The 19,437-nt window shown below is 39.1% G+C and overlaps 1 protein-coding gene and 1 pseudogene across 1 annotated transcript in view; one reads left to right on the top strand and one right to left on the bottom strand.

The window, feature by feature from the left end:
- Window positions 1–19,437, top strand: part of FHIT (fragile histidine triad diadenosine triphosphatase) — a 1,459,115-nt gene that overhangs the window by 862,474 nt on the left and 577,204 nt on the right. The window lies entirely within an intron of this gene.
- On the bottom strand, window positions 3,257–8,544 carry LOC114501696 (annotated as a pseudogene).

Raw genomic sequence — 19,437 nt, 5'->3', positions numbered from 1 at the left:
CTGTGCTTAGCAGCTGGGAAGAAGAAAGAGTCCGGCCTTCCCCTGCTTCCTCCCCTTCCAACCAGAAAGGCTGGGATGTCAATACCACTATTCTAACTGGCATCTCTGGCAAGTTTGGGAAATTTGTCCCTTTCCCTCCATTCAGTCTTTCCCATTAGCCAAAGAGAGGTTTTACCACTTTCTTAATACTTGTTAATATTTCTTTTACAAGAGTGTGCTTAGGCCCCAGGCTTACAGCCTCGGGCAGAGATTCCTTCCAGCAAGTTTTGCACCCATTTTGTTTCAAGGTTAACAGGGTTAACTATCTCTACCAAATAATATTGGTTTTCCATTAATGGTAGAGATAAAACATTTCCAATTAAATCAAAGTATTTAAGGACAAGTTGAGCAGATGTAAAGAAAATAGGCATCAAATGATATAACAGCAGGCACACCTTGTGACTAAAACCATGGCTGCTGGAGGTGAGCTCAGTCTCATGATGTGGGGCCTCAGACCATGGAGCCCTGGGCTTTGCTTCCAACTGGCAGTGTGACCAGGGACAGGCTACATAACTTCTCTGTGCTTCATTTTCTGCATCTTTTGGGACACTGACTAGGGTCTCTTTAACAAAACATGAAAATGTCTTGCCCTCAGGAAGTACTCAAAATTGCCCAGTAGAAATCTTCAGCTCCCAAATTCTCATTTTCCTCTTATTGTCCATGTAATTGACACTGAAAATAATTGGAACATTGATTCTGGCTGTAAGAAGGCTGGAGGCAGGCCAAGTGTGGGATTCTAAAAGGATTGGGTTGGCCAAAAAGTCTGTTTGTTTTTTTCCATAAGATAGGTCTAATAGTTCTTAGTTGCCACTAATTTGAAACAATTTTGTTAGATTGTGTTGTGATAGCAGTCATATCAGCATGCATTTAAAAAAACATAAAAATTAGTGAATTTTTGTGTAGCCATTTAATATTGAAGATGGAAGAAAGTATGCAACATTTTTGGCATGTGATGCTTTACCTTTCAAGTATGGTAAAAATGCAATGGAAACACAATAAAAGATTTGTACAGTGTATGGAGAAGGTGCTGTGACTGATCAAACATGTCAAAAGTGGTTTGTGAAATTTCATGCTGAAGATTTCTCTCTGGACAATGCCCCACGGTTGGGTAGACCAGTTGAAGTTGAAAGTGATCAAATCGAGAAATTGAGAACAATCAATGTTATACCATGTGGGAGATAGCCAACATACTAAAAAATATCCAAATCAGTAAAGTTATTGGTAAAATTGAAAAAATTGTCTTTTATTTTATGGAAAAAACTAAATGGACTTTTTGAACTAACCCAATAACTCATTGCATCTGGAATTATAGGGGCTAAATTCTAATTAGCACCCTTGTTTTCTAGCTGAGCAATCTTGGAACAGCCAGCGTACATCTCTGGACCTTAGACTTCTTGTTAACGAAACAGAAGGATTGGTTAATAAAGAGTTTGAATTGCCTCCCAAGTCAAGAAGTTGATGCTTCTTTTGTGCCTATTGACTCTGACATTAATTGAGTATAATAAACCAGTTTTTCCTGAACACCCTTGCCAAGTTAATATAATGTCATATATAGTAACATATGAAAGCACTTAACATTTTAGGCATGTCATCTATTTTAAGTATTTCTGATATCATTGTGATGTAATGTTACTACAGAACAGAAATTTCAGTTCTAATATACTCTAGGATCTCTTGAAACAGACTAGGAGTAGCTATCCTCCTGCATCCTAGGAGCATGCCTCACAGTTGCTTGGAGATGTGTAATAAAACAGGACAGAGTATGGGCTGTGCCTGGACAAGTATGTTTTTAAAAAACTCCATGGGAATTTCTAATGGCATTGGTGTTGAAAAGCACTCTTAGATGCCCTTTCTTTACAGGAAGTCCTTGGATTCCAGCAATTTCCTCATAGGCTTTGGAGTTCTTCTGTCACTTAGTTGTTCTGTAATCTTGGGCAGTTCTCTAATCTCTAAAATGGGGATAGTGACGCCTGTCTTTCAAGTTACTGTAAGAATTAAATAGGGTATTGGCTGTCCACTCTTTGTGAAGTGCCACATGGCAAATGCTGTTACTGACTGTGACTCTTGGTTGGGGAAGCCCTGGGACTACAGAAAGGAGAGGACGGAGCATGTCCTGGGCGTTCCTGATCACAGAGATGACAAGTTGAAAGACCTTTCATAATTTCCCTAATTCTCACTGAAATTTGCAGCTTTGCTTTTATTCTGGCCATATCATTAGATTTAGTGTGAAACTGGACATGTTTTATTTAATACATTAGTTAAATGGATGATCATTATGATTTGGATTTCAATTGAGTCCTCAAGGCAATATTTGCTGATAAAGAAATATTAGGTAATTTTAGAGAATTATCAGAAAGATTAAAATATTAATGTTTCTCTTTCAAATTTATATCTCCCTAATTATAATTATCTGTCTTTTATGTTACTTATAATTTTAAATTTATAGCACAAATTTTATAGAAATGTGTGTGTATTTTACTTTGATCGCATGTTTTTAGGTCAGTAACTTTATCACTTTTTTTAAATAAAGGTCTATGTGAATGTCTGAAACTGATAGCAACAAGATCAAATGTGACATTCAGAATATACGTTCTTTCTCCCAGTATAGTGATTAGGCAAGACTTACCACTTGAATTTGAATCAGACAAAAAGCATTATTTTTCATGTGCTCCTAACTAAAATGCTACTTTATTAAAGACTGTGAGGTAATTAAAATTCTAGAAAAAATTTTCATCTCCAGTTAGTCATTTTTTTACTTGTTATTGCTTTTTTGAGTTTACTTAAAACACTTAAATCTAATTTTGAGGTTTTATACTGAAAATATTTTCTTACCCACCACTCAATCACAGTAACACTGCCACTGTCTCCCAGCTCTATCTCCAGCCTTTTCCTTTTGTGATCATGCTGGCTTCTGGAACTTTATACAAGGATAAGCAAATTAAAAGCTTAAAGTTGTAATTATTTTCATCTATATTTAAACAACATGAAAATATGAATAATGGCTGATTTTCACTGAATTTGAAAGGTTTATTTTAAATGATTTAACTTAAAATATGGACCGGGTGATACATATATGAAGTCACTTTAGAGAGACCTTGCATAAGCTGTCATTTTATGGAGCACTTTTTTTTATATATAGTGGCAATGCCCTTACTGTCTTGGGTGGGGGCAGGGCTGCATGGGCATGGGAGTTGTTGGGAGCTGTATGGCCACTGCCTTAGGTGGTGGGCATCAGGAGTGCCTCAGCCTGCTATGGCCTATTGGCGTCATTAGTACATCCGTTGGAGGCCAATTGTTCTTGCAAAATACTTGGCAGGCAGCAGCCACATGCCCGACTTGTTAAAGGTTGGGACATTCCATTTTGTACTCCAGAAGCATGTGGTTCTGTGGTGGAAGCCCCGCATAGGCCCTGAGGATGTTTCTGATGCAGCTGTGCTATATTGGAAGAGCGTGTTGACCACAGGGCTGCCCTGCGTAGTCAACGGTGCCTTGAAGGTGAAGCTGAGCAGCAAGAGCACTGGGTTGAAGCCCTGTGGCTGTGGGTCTGAGTTGGTGCAGAAGCTCAGTCAGCAGCAACAGGTCCTGCAAGATAGGCGCAGCGGAGTCGTCACAGGTGTTGTGTGGCACCAGCGTCTTGATGCCGGCAGCATCAGCTCCCCCATGTATTCATCCGCTGCCCCCTTGCTGTTACCCACCTAAGGTATAAGGTGGTCAGGATCCTCACCAGATGTGTAGTGCACTGGGTTGCTTTGCACAATGTTGGCCACCACACTGCTTTTGGACACCTCCTTGGAGCGGAACCATAGCTGTACTGACAGTTTCTACCTGTCTTTCTTGCCCAGGAGGTTGTAGCTCACAATGGACATGGGCTTGAAGCCAGAGCTGATAAGGGGGTCAATGAGCATGGACTTGATCTTGGTCTGGCCTGAGCTGAAGTCATATCTGCTCATAAAGACTCAGAGCTGCCATGTGAGCTCGAGTGCAACAGGCACCAGAGTGTTCTATGGGGACCCACTGAGGAAGGTACAGCCGTCCACGATGCTGGCCACCTCGAAGAGTGTGGAGGGTGACACCTCCAGACCTAGTTGGATGTTACTCAGCAGGTTTTCAGTGGTGTCAGTGAGGCCTGGGACTAGTAGCAGAAATGTTCTGTGTTTGCCATCCACAGCACAACTTTGTAAAGCCCCGCACAGAGCTGGAAGTTACAGATGCCCCTGCGGCTCTGCTCCAGCTGCTGCTTATGTACCAGGGTTCAGGTTGTTGGCACTCATGCTCTGGTTAGCTGCGATGAACTCTGGGGTATAGAGCAAGGGCCTTAGGTGCAGGGCAAGCAAGTGCAGCCACAGCTGTTTTTGTGGTCTCCAATCCAGTACCTGCGCATGCTGCATCGCCTTGGCCATGTTCCACAACAATACATCCCAGCTGTGGAACATGAGGTCCTCTGGCAACACCATGGGCAGCAGTGCATGGAAGAGCACGAACACCTCCTGCCCTCAGCGTCCAGGCCCAGGCTAACAGTGCCCACCTGTGTCAGTGAACAGTAGTAGCTGGCCTTGTGACCCGTGCATGTGGGCCAGCATGACAGCTATGAGCATGGAGCTTTTGTTGCAGCCCCAGCTGAGGAGACTGACCCGGGGCCAGGACACCTGCTGGGTGGTTCAGAAGGTGAAGAAGTGTTTAGACCTGGGAAGCACCTGAAGGAGGCTGTTCTCGTGGCAGCTGACACTTGTGTGGTACTTGTACCACACTGAGATGGCCTTTAGGCAATAAACCACATTGGACTCTTGACCATGAACTGGGCTGTGCCCTTCATCACAGTGAGTGCCAGGGAGTCAGTTCAGACAATGGCACCTCTGTGGAGCACTCCAAACTGAGGTACCAAAAGAGCTCTGAGTGATTGTGTTATTTTGGCAGAGGTGCCAGGGTATACCTTCTTAATAGGGATTACCCAAAGCACCCCTGTTTTTCTTCCTAACAGAATTCTATTTTGTGTAAGCATCTACTCATCCACCATAGGATTATAGGAGGATAACTTCTTCCCCCAAAACAGGGATCCATTCTGATGTGAAAAGACCAAAAGTCAGCAACCCAAAACAAGTTGTGATGATTATAGTGCAATCACTACTGGAGACAGTTTCCCACAACATCTCTGGAAGCCTCCACAATTATCACTTTCTTCACTCAGTCACACTCTGACCATACTGGCGTGAATTGAGCAGATTTCTGTGCTGGCCATGGTCTTCTTTGTGCTGATAAGGAAAATTCCTGTTAACAAAGAAAAACCTGCGAACAAATGTCTGCACATTCCAGAAAACCTGATACGTTTCTCTTGTACCACTTTAATGTTAAGCATTGTCTTTGCCCTTTTACTGGCAGCTAATTATCCCAATCTATACAGCACTCCATTGCCTACTCTGCTCTCTCCCTCTCTCTTTATATATATATATTTTTTTTTTTTCTGAGACATATCACCTTGTCAGGATGTATACTCAGTTGCAGCAAAAATCAATTTTACATATTGATCATAATTTGTCAGCACATCCTTTCTCGCATACCAGTTCATAGCGTGTCAATTTGCCCTGTCATACTGGTTGGGAACCCCAACCACTCCTGTAAAGTGAAGGGGGTGGGGGAATAAGTGAATGAGTAAATGAGTGATTTCAATAATTTTTAAAAAGAAAACTCAGATTGTGGTAGGCTCAGTAAATATGTCCAAATATGTCCACATCCTAATTCCTGAGACCTTCAAAGATATGATTAAATTCAGCATCTTGGGATAGGGAGATTACCCTGCATCATCTGGGCCGGGGGTGGGGTAGCGCAGAGGAGTCACAGGGTCTCTGTAAGAGCATGGCAGGAGACTCAGTATCAGAGAGGAGATGTGACAACAGAGTCAGAGATGGGAGTGGTGCACATTGAGGGTGGTGGAAGGGGCCTCAAACACAGGAGTACAGGCAGCCATTAGAAGCTGCAAAAGACACGGAAACGGATTTTCCCCTTAGAGCTTCCAGAAAGAACGAGGCTGGCCTGCACCTTGACTCTAGCCCAATGAAACTGACCTCAGACTTCTGATTTCCAGAACTGTAAGAAAGTAAATTCGTGTTATTTATGTCTCTAAATTTATAGTAATTTGTTACGTCAGCAATAGGAAATTAATAAACTTTTAAATTGTCCATTAGTGACTGCTAAATTCAAACTGAAGTACAGTTAGCTGCCTGGGAATCTAATGTTCTTCTCAACACATCATATGGCTGGGATGCCTGTAATGATGATTTCACCTTTGCTGATGACGTATGTGTTGTGACAAGGCCCAAAGGAACAGGGACTTGGATAGAACTTTCTAGACCTTATTCCTTATTAACAACTGAATTCTTCCTGTGAAGGAACATTTCCGTCTGCTACTCCCATACCTTCTCTACAACTTTTCCCACATTTTTCTGTAATTTCTATGTTACTTTTGATTCAGTTGTATTACTTTCAAAGAAGAAAAGTGAAACTATCTAAAGCTGAGCTGAACTTTGTTTTTGTCACTTCTTTCTTTTAACTTTCAAGGAAAAAGGCAGGCACTCTGCTCCTTACCGTGATTAGGGTGGAGGTGCTTATTTTCTATCTCTCATGTCTGGAAAATCCTACACTGTTTTGTCCGACGCTGCATTGCCTCAAGTGGCGAGTTTTTCAGATGCCCCAAATGGAATCCAGGACTAGTAATTCACAGTCCTAATGTTCTGTAGCACCTGTGAAGCTTTGACAATTTCTCTTTTGTATTTGTTGTTGTATTGGTGCAGTTATTTGTTAATAGAAAAAAATAATACTATTATTTAATGTTTGTATTAGCAGCATTGTTATGAGATTCTACCCCATACAAATTACATGTTGGTAGTTTTGTGATAGTTAACTATTGCAATATCTATCATATTTGGATATGGATAGGGTTCACTGTGAATAGTAAGCAATAGAAAAATTTATGGAGCAACAGAGGAATTTTTTAACAGGTTATTTGATAAAGAGGTTGTTTCATTTTGTTAATTGATGCTTTCCACATTTACCATTTACAAAGATTACAAATGCCAGTACCAGGATAATGAAATCCTCAGGGAAGTTTAGTTACATATTCATTTGTTCTGGAAATTGATTTTCAAAAGTCCTTAACTAGATTTTGTTTTATGGGTCTTCATACATACCTCTGAGGGGGGGGAAAGGAATTTAAATTGATACAAGCTATTTAAGTTTTTTTAAATATAAAGTTGAATAACAAATTGAATCTAAGAATCTAAGAATATATATTATTCACATAAAATTGATATACTGCTAGGACATGCTGCTGAAATTTATTATTAGATTCCTGTACAGCTGCGGTTTACACATCTTACTGTGAATAAGAATGATTTGGAGTTAGTTAATAAAATATCAGTCCTTGGGCCTCTTACCTCAGAGATTTTGTTTCAATCAATTAAGAGTAGACTCCAGGATCTCTATTTTTAGCAAGTACTACAAATAATTCAAAAATCCTTAGGTTATACATACATGAAGAAACATGGCTATTATATAGTCCATCAATGATGAAAATAGTGAGTGTGGGCTATGAAATTATTTTATGGAATTCCTTAAAATCTTTTCAAGTCTTTTCAGAAAAACGGTTGTCAGAAATACTTTGCCATATGTAAGATATGCTGTGCTAAGTTATGGAACACTTGTTTAAAAAGGCTGAATCTGTCTTGAGTGAGCCTATGGTGGATTTAAGGTTCTGGATTTCATTCAAATTTGTAGTAAGGCACACAGCATCCTTTAGATGTGGCTGTAATGCATTTAGCTCAATGACAAGGAAACTGGCAGATACTTCCATGAGGCAGACTGACTGAGAAATAATGCTTGCTGCCAGTGGCTTGATCTGCATACACTGTACATTTAATAGTTTGCATTTTTTTTCTTATGCACTTGTCCTAAATGCTTAATGAATAAGCTCTAAGGCTTTAATTTTCAACCAATCCTAAGTTTATTACTAAAGTTTACCAAGCAATAAACACACTATTGCACTTATATTGTCATGCATTTATAAAGCAGTTTATAAAAGGTGACATCTGGCAAAGAGGCAGATCTATAAAAATCATGCGGGTGGATGTAGTGTCATTTTTTTCTGCCATACTCACAGAAAGAGTAATATTATTTTGACACACACATGCATCCCCACTGTCGTTTCTATTTTTATAGTTAGCTTACTGCACATATCCTTAAGCTATACAAAACCTTTGGACTAATGCAAAAAGTGACATTTCTGCATATTTATTACAATGCTATTTTAGAGGTTGACTTTGCCTGATAGGATTTTTCCAAGAACAGTGTCATTTCATGACAGTAGACATTGTCAAGAACTATACTATTGTGCAGTTAGTCAGGAAAGGTCAAATATGGAAGGACAAATCATAATAGCTTAATTTAATGCTTGGCATGATTATTTCTCAATATTTGCTGGATGTAGGGAGAGAAAAAACTATGTACAGCATGATGTGGACCCTGGCTCTTGGGGTCCACCACATTGTGGGTGAGGCATGAGAAATTCACATAGACTACCAAGTCCTGTGGAGGAAAAGGGATGGCATGGCTTCTCTCTCAAGAGGAGAAAAAGCCTCTGCCTTTGCCTTGACAAGTCTTTATTGCTTTTCTGGACACATCACATGATGGTCCTCATTTACTATGCACAGGTTCACTTTAGGTGGTTACCTTTTACAGAAAACAAAGGAGCCAATGCTGCTTGCTGATCACATCACAGAAGAAGGATATTTGCAAATGGAAAAGGAAAAGTGGTTGAACTGGTTACACTCTATACTGGGGAGGTTTAGCACAGACATTAGGAAGTTACAGTAAGCACTTGCTGCCTCAATTCAGGGTAAGGGAGTTTTAGCAAAAGCAAGTCTCAAAGTGGCCTAGGTACATTGTAGGCCTGATTCCCCACGGGAGAACCTACCTGTGGGCATGTGTCCTGTCTGGGTCCACACCATGCAGAACAGTCTCCTATATAGCATACCCAGCTGAGCAGTTCTATAAGCAGCCAAAATTTAACCAATGCTTTTGTCAACATGTGCTCTACCCTGCAACCAGCAAGCCTTCTCCTGGGTTTGCACCCAAGAGAAAGGAATGCATTTGTCCACCAAAAGAGTGCAAGAGTGTTCATGAAAGCTTTATTTTTAAAGCCCCAAACTAGAAACCACCCAAATGTCTATCAACCACTGAATGGATAACTACAGTAGACATAAAATGCACTACTTCACATCAATAAAAACACACCGTCAACCACCTGGTACAGCGATATTAATGAATCTCATAGGCAGTGGAATAAAGGAAGCTGTAGATGCCCTATATTGTAAAACATAAGGATCCCGTATTGTAAAACTTAAGAAGTGTCAAAACTAACCTAGTTTGATGATAGAAGTTAGAATTGTGATTATGTGTTTTTGTTGGGGTGGGAAGTTTATTGAGGATAGTGTCTGGGACTCTTCCAGATTGTGTATCATAGTTATATATATGTGTACATATGCAACAATGCACAACAGTACACTGAAGATTATTCTACTTCACTAGATGTTCTGGGCACTTACTGTTGTGTAATGAGCCACTTCAAAATATAATAAGCCGGAAACAAATTATTGTTGTTATACCTCACAGTGTTGTGGGTCAGGAATTTATATGGAGCATTCATTGCAGGGACGACTGCTTATCTCAGTCCGTTAATGTCTGGAGTCTTAGCTGGGATGACTCCAATGGCTGGAAGTTGATTGGACATCTCACTCATGGCTGTTTTGGTTTTTCTTGCAGCATATTGGCCTCAAATTGTCAGACTTCTCGCCTTAGAACAATTCATGTCTTTAAGAGGTAGTGTTTTGAGGTAGCTGGTGGAAATATCAGTTTCTTAAGACCTAAGAATGGTAAAACAACAACAACAACAACAAAAAAACACCTGAGAATGGTAAAATCTGCTGAGTTCTATTGGAGAAAATGTTCACTGACCCCTCCAGGCTCTAGGGGAGGGAACATAGCCCTTCTGCCCCCCACAGAAGGAATGTTAGAGCTTTTCGTGGCCATCTGTATTTTGCCACACCATATATATGTTATGTTTCAATTTAAAAGTTTTTCTTAAGTTAAAATCAGTCACATTACTCTCAAAACTTTCTATATTGGAGCTATTGTAAAATTTGAATCTAGTTTTGAAAAACACAAACAACAAGAAATTCTCCACTTGAGATCTGTCTCCATCAGATTGTACATTTCCTCCCCATTTCTTTTAGAGGTTGAAAAATGTGTAATTTTTCTTGTTTTATTTGAAATTCTGGGCTTTGAGTTTTATTTTTTCCAGGCTTGGGTGAACTTGGACTTTTATTTAATCATTTACAGCCTAGAGTTACCTGTCAGACTGAAGTCTGATAAGGCTTCTGATACAACTGAAATCCTTAGCTCTTTTTGATTTACTGGTAATGAATTTGCCCTCTTATAGTCAAAGTATGATTGTTAAAAAAGAAATCCTATATCTCTTACTAATCATTTATCAAAAATGAGTCGCCCCACAGGCCTCTTGGTAAAAATCCTTATTAAGAGATGAGAGCAGGACAGCAGCATTTATGCAGTGAGGTTTTATATGACATAGGCTGGGAATGTTTACTCAAGCTAAATAAAGCTGTGTGAAAGCAGAGCCCTTTAGACTATCTGGCCTCATTCCAATGTGCCACTGAAGTAGACAGCTTGGGAAGGCAGTGCACGTGCACGAAAAGCTGCATTATCAACCATACTGCAAGGTTTCAACGTCAGGGTACCCAATATCTTAGCAGACACAGTTACTGCACTTGCAGTTGACATATTTTGGGTCAAAAGGAGCACTTCAGCTAGATCTTTATATAACATTATACATTTCATTTGACGAAGTTTTGGGGCCATATCTTAATCTTGTGCCAGTAACTTCAAAATCCATTTTACAGAGTCAAGATTACAAAGATCTAACCTCCTCCTCTCAGGTTTAAAAAAAAATGCAAAAAGCTCCCCCCTCCCCAAGAACCAGAAAGGATTTATGCAGTAATTCCACATCTCTGTAATTTCAGGACTCTGTTTTCATTTGTCACTTAAAGAGCTCTGTGGTTTATAAAGCCATCACCCAGCCCCAGAGCAGTATCACTTTGTCAAAAGAGAGTTGTTTGTATTTTATGCGACAGCCTATTTGTATAAAGTGCCAGGGTTGAACTAAATATACTACATGAAGTCTAAGTTATAGATGATGAAACCTTGTTTGCAGCTCCTGTCATTCGTCGGTCACACTCTTTCCCACCAGCCTTCTAACTCAGCCTCCCAAATCTAATGTGGCTGTTTTTAAGAGAGCCCTTTAATTTAGACAAAGACATGTTGTTGCTTGAGCCACTTCAAAGGCACATAATTCTAATGAGCTTGATTTTGACATATCAGTTTCCTCTCACTGATTACTAATTCCTGAATATTGTAGACTGTTTGTAAAAATCGATGTCAAGGAAGGTGCTAATGCACATACCTGTTTGTGGATTTATACACACTGTAAGTGCAATGTCTAAAGCATGTGAATACATGTGTGAAAATATAATGTGTGAGTCAATAAGTCTGATGAAAGCATGACTTTAGGAATTCGCTGGATTCTACTCTGTATCCCTTCACTCTCAAGCAATATGAACTGGGGCAAAATAAGACATTTGAATCTGTCTGAATATGTTTGTCCCAAGCTGCAGGGTTACTGACTTGTGTGGGGCCTTGTGTGGGACACATCATGAATGCCAGCAATCCTGGTGTGTTTCGGACTACCACCATTAGCACACAGTCTCTGCTATGATTTAAGCTGATTTCTCCATGAAGAATTTTTTAAAAGAGAATTTAAACATTTCCAAGATTTATTGTTCAATTTCTGTAGATTTCCTTCACAATAAATTATTCCTTGCTGGGACATAGGGTTTTCATCATCCTTCTCAAAGGTCTTCAGGCTGGCACAGCAGCTTAGATGTCACCCACAAGCCTGTTCAAAACAAGGAATCTCAGATCCCACCCCAGACTTACTGAATCAGAAACTCCATTTCAACTGTTATTTGCTTTCACATTCAAGTTTAAGAAGCACTTTTCTAGTAGAATGGCTACTGGTTTTTTATTTGGGGAGCTAGGTGCTCATGGAGTTTTTAAAGGTTTTTTTTTTTAACTGTTACCTTCAGTAAGAAATATATTTTATACCATTTCCCAGTAAAGGGGAATATATACACTGATAAACATGTAACTAAGACAGAAGTTTCACCAAGCAGTATATACCTATGCTACATGCTAAGTACTCAGATATTTTTAATTACATTTTGATTTAAAATATTCCAGCCATGGCCTTTTATGTTGATTTGATAACAGTTTGTAAGAACTGTGGTGGTATGTGACCTAGGGCAAGTCAAATTTTCTCCCTAGGTGTTAGTTTTCTCAACTATAAAAACATGTAGGTTGGACCAATTGATTACAAATTTCTCTCAGCTCAAACAGTCTGAGATGCTCTTTGAAATGTGAAAATCCACCTCGACCACATTTACAAAAAGGCATGTTTACTGGTTGTTGTATGTTTTGTTTTGCTGAGAGGGCCTAAAGGAGTGCATAGCTTCCGCGGGAGAGCAGCTTGCAGCCCAGAGTGGCAGACACCAGGAAAGCGGCCATTTCTGTGTGGCTCCTAAACATGAGCCAGAATTCAAAACAAACAGCACGCACTGTGAGCTTTAAAATGTGCATACATTGTCAGTAATTAAGACATAATGAATAAATCCTGCCTACTACCCAATCAGAATGTTAAACAGTCTTCTGTTTAAAAAAAATACTAACTATACAGTGGAGAAACCTGACAATATCTTGACCGCTGATGAGAACTGAAATCACCAATGAGGACAAGTGGACATTATGTACCTCCTATGTGCTGTCTTGAGAAGGACCCAATGTATCTGATATGGTATGTGGGTCAGCAATACATGGCATGAATCTAACCTTCAGGACAGATTAGAGGAACCCCAAATAGGAACTGGTTCTCTTTAAAAAAAAATGCTAGTGTGTGTGTATGGTAAGGGGGGAGTATGGATGGGGAAGTATTGTGAAACAAAAAAATAAGTCAAACAGGTAAAGAAATGTTTGAGATCACAGAAGATAAAGAGATGTGAACACTGAATGAGATCCTGTCCTGGATCTCATACTGGAGTGGTGAAATGCTGAACTGCATCACTGAGTTAGTTGACTAAACTGGCACACAGATGTAAGTTATAAAATATTGCACCTGTACTGCGGTGATACAAGAGAATATCCTTAGTTCTAAGAAATACATGCTGAATGCAACTTATTTTCAAAATAATAGGAGGGAATAGTGTGTATATAAGGGGAAAGTAGATGGGGTAAATTTTGACAATAGGTGAATCTGGGGATATTTATAGGCACTCTTATGCTATTCTACTTCTTGGAACTTGTAGATGAGTTTGAAATGAATTCCAAATTAAAAGTTGAATAATGAGCCCTTTGCTTTCTTTCTCTCCTCTAATCAGCTCTGTGTATTTCCTAGATGCTTGGAGTGTTTTTCCCTTGGGTGCTGTGCTCACTTAAGGACAAGCTAAGCTGACCTGGAGGCTCTGCTTTCTCTGGGTTTCCCAGAGCTGTTACCTCCCACAGGAGCTGACAGGGGAAGCCTGGGGTGTCCACCTCCTACCTCCTATCCCTGCCCTTGACCCTCGGGCATTTTGGTCTGTTCTCTCAGTACCTACCCCTGGCCCAGTGCCTGAGTATATTATTCATTGGCTGGCATCTGTGGTTCTTTTTGTCTTTGTCACTTAATCTTTGAACTTTACCCAGTTTTTGTCCTGTTTCTTGCCTCAGTTAACTAAGCCCTTACACCTTAAGTACCAGTCTCTTTGAAGGAGCACCACTTTATTTTGATCTTCATGAACTCTCCAGGATCCTCTTTTGAAAAATACAATAGAAGAAGGACTCAAGTATCAACAGATGTTTGGACACATCAGGGAGTCCAAAGACCTTTTAGGTTTCTGGCTCTAGTAAAACCAGAAATTCACGAAATAGCTTTGAAAAAATAAAAAAAAAAGCTCTGACCCCTCTTTGCTGTGGTGGGGGAATGATGGAGGAGTAAATAAAGGTGGTTCTCACTCCTCGGTTCTGCCAGTGTCCATGTAGTGTCCAGAGCAGTGGCATTCCATACTTGTTAATTACCCTTTGAAGATGCGCCCTTGTCTTCAAGGAGTTGCAGTTTAATGATGAGGTAAGTCACTTGAATGGGTGAAATATACTGAAAGCTTGTGTGATTAACAGAATTCACACATTTTTGGTGAGTTATATGTGGCAGGAATCAGAGGAACCAGGAGACCCTGTGCTTGTGGAGGTGACTTGAGCTGATGGAGGAAGTTGAAAAGCAGTGGAGATAGAGGTCTCATAGCATCTGTAGATTCTATGGTTCTATAGTGAACAAAACATAAGAAGGAAAGACCAGCCAGAGAGGCACAGGTATCAGATGATTTAGTGGAAAATTGGATCTCATAGACTGAGGTGTTGAGGGGAGGGGGCTCAACACTTAGGCCTTAGGCTGCATTTCACAAAACCCCTGATTTAGACTTTAGAAATTATAACCAGGAAAGGAGAGTTACAGAAATGTTCTAGTAGAAATGCAACAACCCCTCTGTCACACCACCTGACCATGTACTTTGAATTTTTTAAAGTGAGGTCTGTTATTATTTTATGACTATCTTAATTATTCTGCATCTTATTTTTTAGCATCCAAAGCATCTTTAAAAAAAAATTGAGTGTACTTTTTGGACCATTGTTTTTTTTTTCTCTTTTTAGGTTTTTTTTTTAAGATTTTATTTATTTATTTCCAAAGAGAGGGGAAGGGAAGGAGAAAGAGAGGGACAGAAACATCAATGTGTGTTTGTCTCTTGTGTGCCCCCAGCTGGGGTCCTGGCCCACAACCCAGGCATGAGCCCTGACTGGGAATCAAACCAGTAACCCTTTGGTTCAGTGGCCAGCACTGAATCCACTGAGCCACACCAGCCTGGGCCATTTTTAGTTTTTGAATAAACCAGGAGTCTCAAATGTGGGACTGGTGCTCTCTCTTATCCTTCCAGAAGCTGTCCATCCGCATTCATCCCTGTAATAACTCCTGCCTACAGTGTGTTTCATGCACCTGGTGAGGTGGATGTCTCCTCTTCCCACCACTTTCCCCACCTGCAAGATAAATGGCTCCAAAAGTCCCACTGAAAGCAAAGTCAGTGTCCAGTTTGTTAGTTAATTACTGGCACTTCCTTGACAGAACATAAGGGAACTACAGAGCAATTACTTAAAAGGGAAACAGCTGTCAATGAATGAATCCTGTTTAACAGAGGTGATGTCAGACTGGCTGATGTGCAACCTTCTGTGCATAGAATGTAGATCCTTTAGCTGACCAGTTCTATGCCATGTGCGATTTGTGAGATAAACATTCTCAAGGCCAGATTTTAAAGTGGCCTTAGCTGTGGTTAACACTGTGGAATCTGGCAACTGTTGTCAGGACTAGTGATTAACTCTCCCTATTAATATTCGAATATGAGTAAACAGAAACAACCATTCCTAACATTAAACATTTTAAATGGTAATGCAGTGGTGATAATGATTATTGACATGATCATAGCAATGATACAATGGATGATATTGAATCATATGTAAGAGGCTCTACACTAAATATTTCATAGGCATCATCTTACTTAATTCTCAAAACAATCTGTTGTTAAAAAACAACTTGCAGAAAGGCAAATTCATACTTCTTGTGTAAATATAAAGTAAACACAGTTCAACATCTGTGTTTAAGATCTTATTCAGCTCATTAATTGATGAGGGACCTAGTAAAATGTTAAAAACTTGAACAATGATTAAAATTAAAAAAAAATCAGTCCAAGGATGATCATTTGATTCTGTCTACCTATCTATTTGCAGTTTGATAGGTTGTTGGGTTAGATGCAGAACAGCATAATTTCCTGCTTGGCCATGACAGCTCACCAAGTTTCTGTCTCCCATCAGGGCTGTAAAATGCTCTGTAGACAGGAAGTCAAGTCAGCAATGGGAGCACTGCACGAAGGAATCCAGTAATCTCATTTGCCTATTTCCAAGTTTCAAATGATTTTTCAGATGGCTGTAAGGTGTGTAGTGCTATAATGTACACATTATAAATGAAGAAACTAAGGCTTTCCGAGGTTCACCAAATTGTCTAAGATTATTAAGAGATGGAGCTGGGCTGACTCATGCATGACTCCTGACATAGCTGGCACTGTGGTGAAAACTACCAGAGCTCAAGAAACACAGAGTTTGAGCTCAACTCCCAATGACCTTCAATAAAGGAACTCCTATGCCTTAGTTTTTCATCCATGAAGTAGTGTTGCTGATAGTTTTTAGCTTACAGTGGTGTTGCGAGGACATGGTGCATAGTGCACACAGCAGAGCACTCTCAGTGCATGTTGGCAGCTGCTGTCACAACTCATGATGATCATCACAGTCATGTGCTGAACCTGTATGTGTCTTGGAAACAGCAGTGCCCCCACCTTTGCTGCTTTGGTTAGCCATGATAGCCTTACAGTCTGATCACATCCAGCATATGAGCTCTAGGAATCACCATAGCAGGGAACGCTCTTCTGCCACAACTTTTGTCCAGAATCATGACCAGCTTCATCTGACCTCAGAAGCAGAACCATAGTGTCATACTTGAGAAAGCACCTCTTTTTCCTGGAAACAAAACAAAAGGATACTGTGGCTCATGAAAATATTTGCCCCCACTGTTTTATAACCTGTAGGACTTAAAGAGTGCATGAACCCATGGTACTTGTAGCAGATGTCATTATAAAATTGTACTCAAAGTAAATATCAGTTTCATACAACACATGCTAAAGTAGATTTTCCTCAAAGGAAAAATTCCAAGCATGGTGTTTAATCCTTCCAGGAGCTCATGTCCCTCTGTACCAATAAAAATGGATTTTTTGTGTGTGTTTAGGGTTCCTCATATGAATATTACCTCACTATCTTGCTTTAAGCAGATGAGGTGTTGAAGGAATTCTATGAGTCTTCTCTTTTGGAATTTAGGAGTACCAAATAACAGAAATCAAGGGCTAAATGACAAAATGGTGTGTGGCTGGTGGTTTACTGATTTTATTTTATACATGACCTCTCTATAGATGTTAACATTTTTCGAGTGGATACCTACTGGAGACACAGTGCTACACGGGCTCCTTACCTCTGTGAGGAAGGCCTTATTGAAGTCAGCATGTCTACATGTCTTTACTCAGGTGTATCAATAATTTCTCTTTATGCTCTCATCTTTGTTGTGTGGGGAAGAAGGAAATACTCGTGTCAAAAGGGAAGCGTGATTTCTTGATTTGGAATTCTTTAAGAACAAATAAAATTAACTAACTTTGCCTTCTTAGGATTCATGCATCAGATTTTTGCCCAATCAAAAAAAAATCCAGCATGTAAGTCCTGTTATTATAGTTAGAATGAAGAAAAACACTCTCCTGATCAATTCTCCATGATCTTGTTATTATTGGTAACATAAACACTATGTCTATACTTTTTTAGAGCTGCCACGCACCAAGTATATTTTTAAACATGCCAAGTGTGTTTAATATTCCACTTAGATATTTCGTTCCTTAATTTAAAATCATGTAACATTTGATTTATATTTATATTTAACATAAATCATGAAACATATATTTAACATATATTTATATGTTTTTTGTTTTATATTTAGAATTATTGCCTTATAAACTCTCTTACCATACTGTGAATTGTACCTAGAAACTCAATTTAATTTTGCACCTATATTGTTATGAGGAATGGTAATGGAGCTCTACTCTCAAAAGGTTGATCAGTTGTTCTCAGCAGAAATAAAGTGGAATGAAAGAAAAGTGCTGGGGAACCTCTCAGTCTAGACTCATTTACAAGGCACGCAAATAATAACAGCTCATACGAGAATTCCCCCAAATCTGTTTTTATGATTTCTGTTTTTCGTGACAAGGCTGTAACTAGGTTACTAAGTATTTTAGCTCAAATTTCTATTCCATGTGTATTTGGCACCCTCAAAGCAAATATATTTTCAACTTTTGCTCTTAGTTTTTTTCAAGCAAAATGGAACTTACATTACCAGTGAAATATTGCAGAATATATTGACTTGGGGGAGAAATGTTTTCTAATTTTAACTTCTTTGAAAGTTCAGTTGAGGTAAATATTTTTCACTATAGTTGTCAAGTACTATGTAGTCTGCTCTAATCAAAAGTTGGACTAAGTCAGGAATAGAGGCAGGACTAATGAAATTCTTCTTTGCATTTGTGTCTATTCTGCTTCCTGACAGTGGTATGTCCTAAACTTTAAAATTTTAAAACCTCTTCTGAAGACATGCCACATTACTAAATGAGGGTTTCTTTAGAAAGTAGTGGAATTATACTTTAGTTTTATAATCACTAACTGACTGAATCTGCTTTTTCCAAAATACAATTTTTTAAGTTAGCCTTCGTGAACTTTATAAACATTCTGAATTACAGCAAAATGTAAGCAATGCAGTTTCATTAACTTTAATAAAGCTGAATAAAAATACTGGTTTTCAGTCCCGGCCAGGTAGCTCTGTTGGTTAGAGCATTATCTTAATACGCCAAGGTTGTGGGTCTGATCTCCAATCAGGGCACATACAAGAATCAGTGAATGCATAAATAAGTGGAACAACAAATCCATGTCTCTCTCTCCTTCCCTTTCTCTCTCTACAATCAATTTTAAAAAAAAGTCTTCATAAAATTGTGTTATTGCCAAAGCATTAAATAGCACATCAGAATTTAAAATTATTAAAAATTACTAAGTATGCATTTAGAATGAGATTTATTTTATTATGGCTCACATTTCCAAAATAAATCGACAGTCAATTGCAATGCATTTTGAGATGTAAAAGCACCATTAATTACTGTTAATGGTACTTCTCTAATGTATGTAAATACATCATCTATGCCCAAGCTCTTGGCAGGTTTTTCTTACTTCTTTCTAGACAGTTTAAAGATTTTAAATTGTTAATATTCACAACAAGCATAAAGATAAACACATTGTTTTGAAGCTTTTGATGAATGGCAGTTGGAGACATACTGTGCGTGGGCTGACAGTAGATATTAGCTCTTTGGCAATAACTCATGGCCCTACTTGAAACAGAACCTGGAAGAGAGGCCAAGAGTTTAAAATGATGTTATTAAGAGTCTCTGTATGCAATTTATTCCAAGATTTCTTAGACTTGAAAATTTCATTAGTTTCACTATATACCTAGTTCATATTTGGCCTCAGGAGGTTTTAAACTCAGTGCATGCTCCTGCCACAGTAAGCACTATTTCTTTC

The sequence above is a fragment of the Phyllostomus discolor genome, chromosome 7 (genome assembly GCF_004126475.2).
Source record: "Phyllostomus discolor isolate MPI-MPIP mPhyDis1 chromosome 7, mPhyDis1.pri.v3, whole genome shotgun sequence".
NCBI classification, from domain to species: Eukaryota; Metazoa; Chordata; class Mammalia; order Chiroptera; family Phyllostomidae; genus Phyllostomus; species Phyllostomus discolor.
The sequence above is the reverse complement of the archived record's forward strand: the minus strand, read 5'-3'. Positions and strand labels throughout refer to the sequence as shown.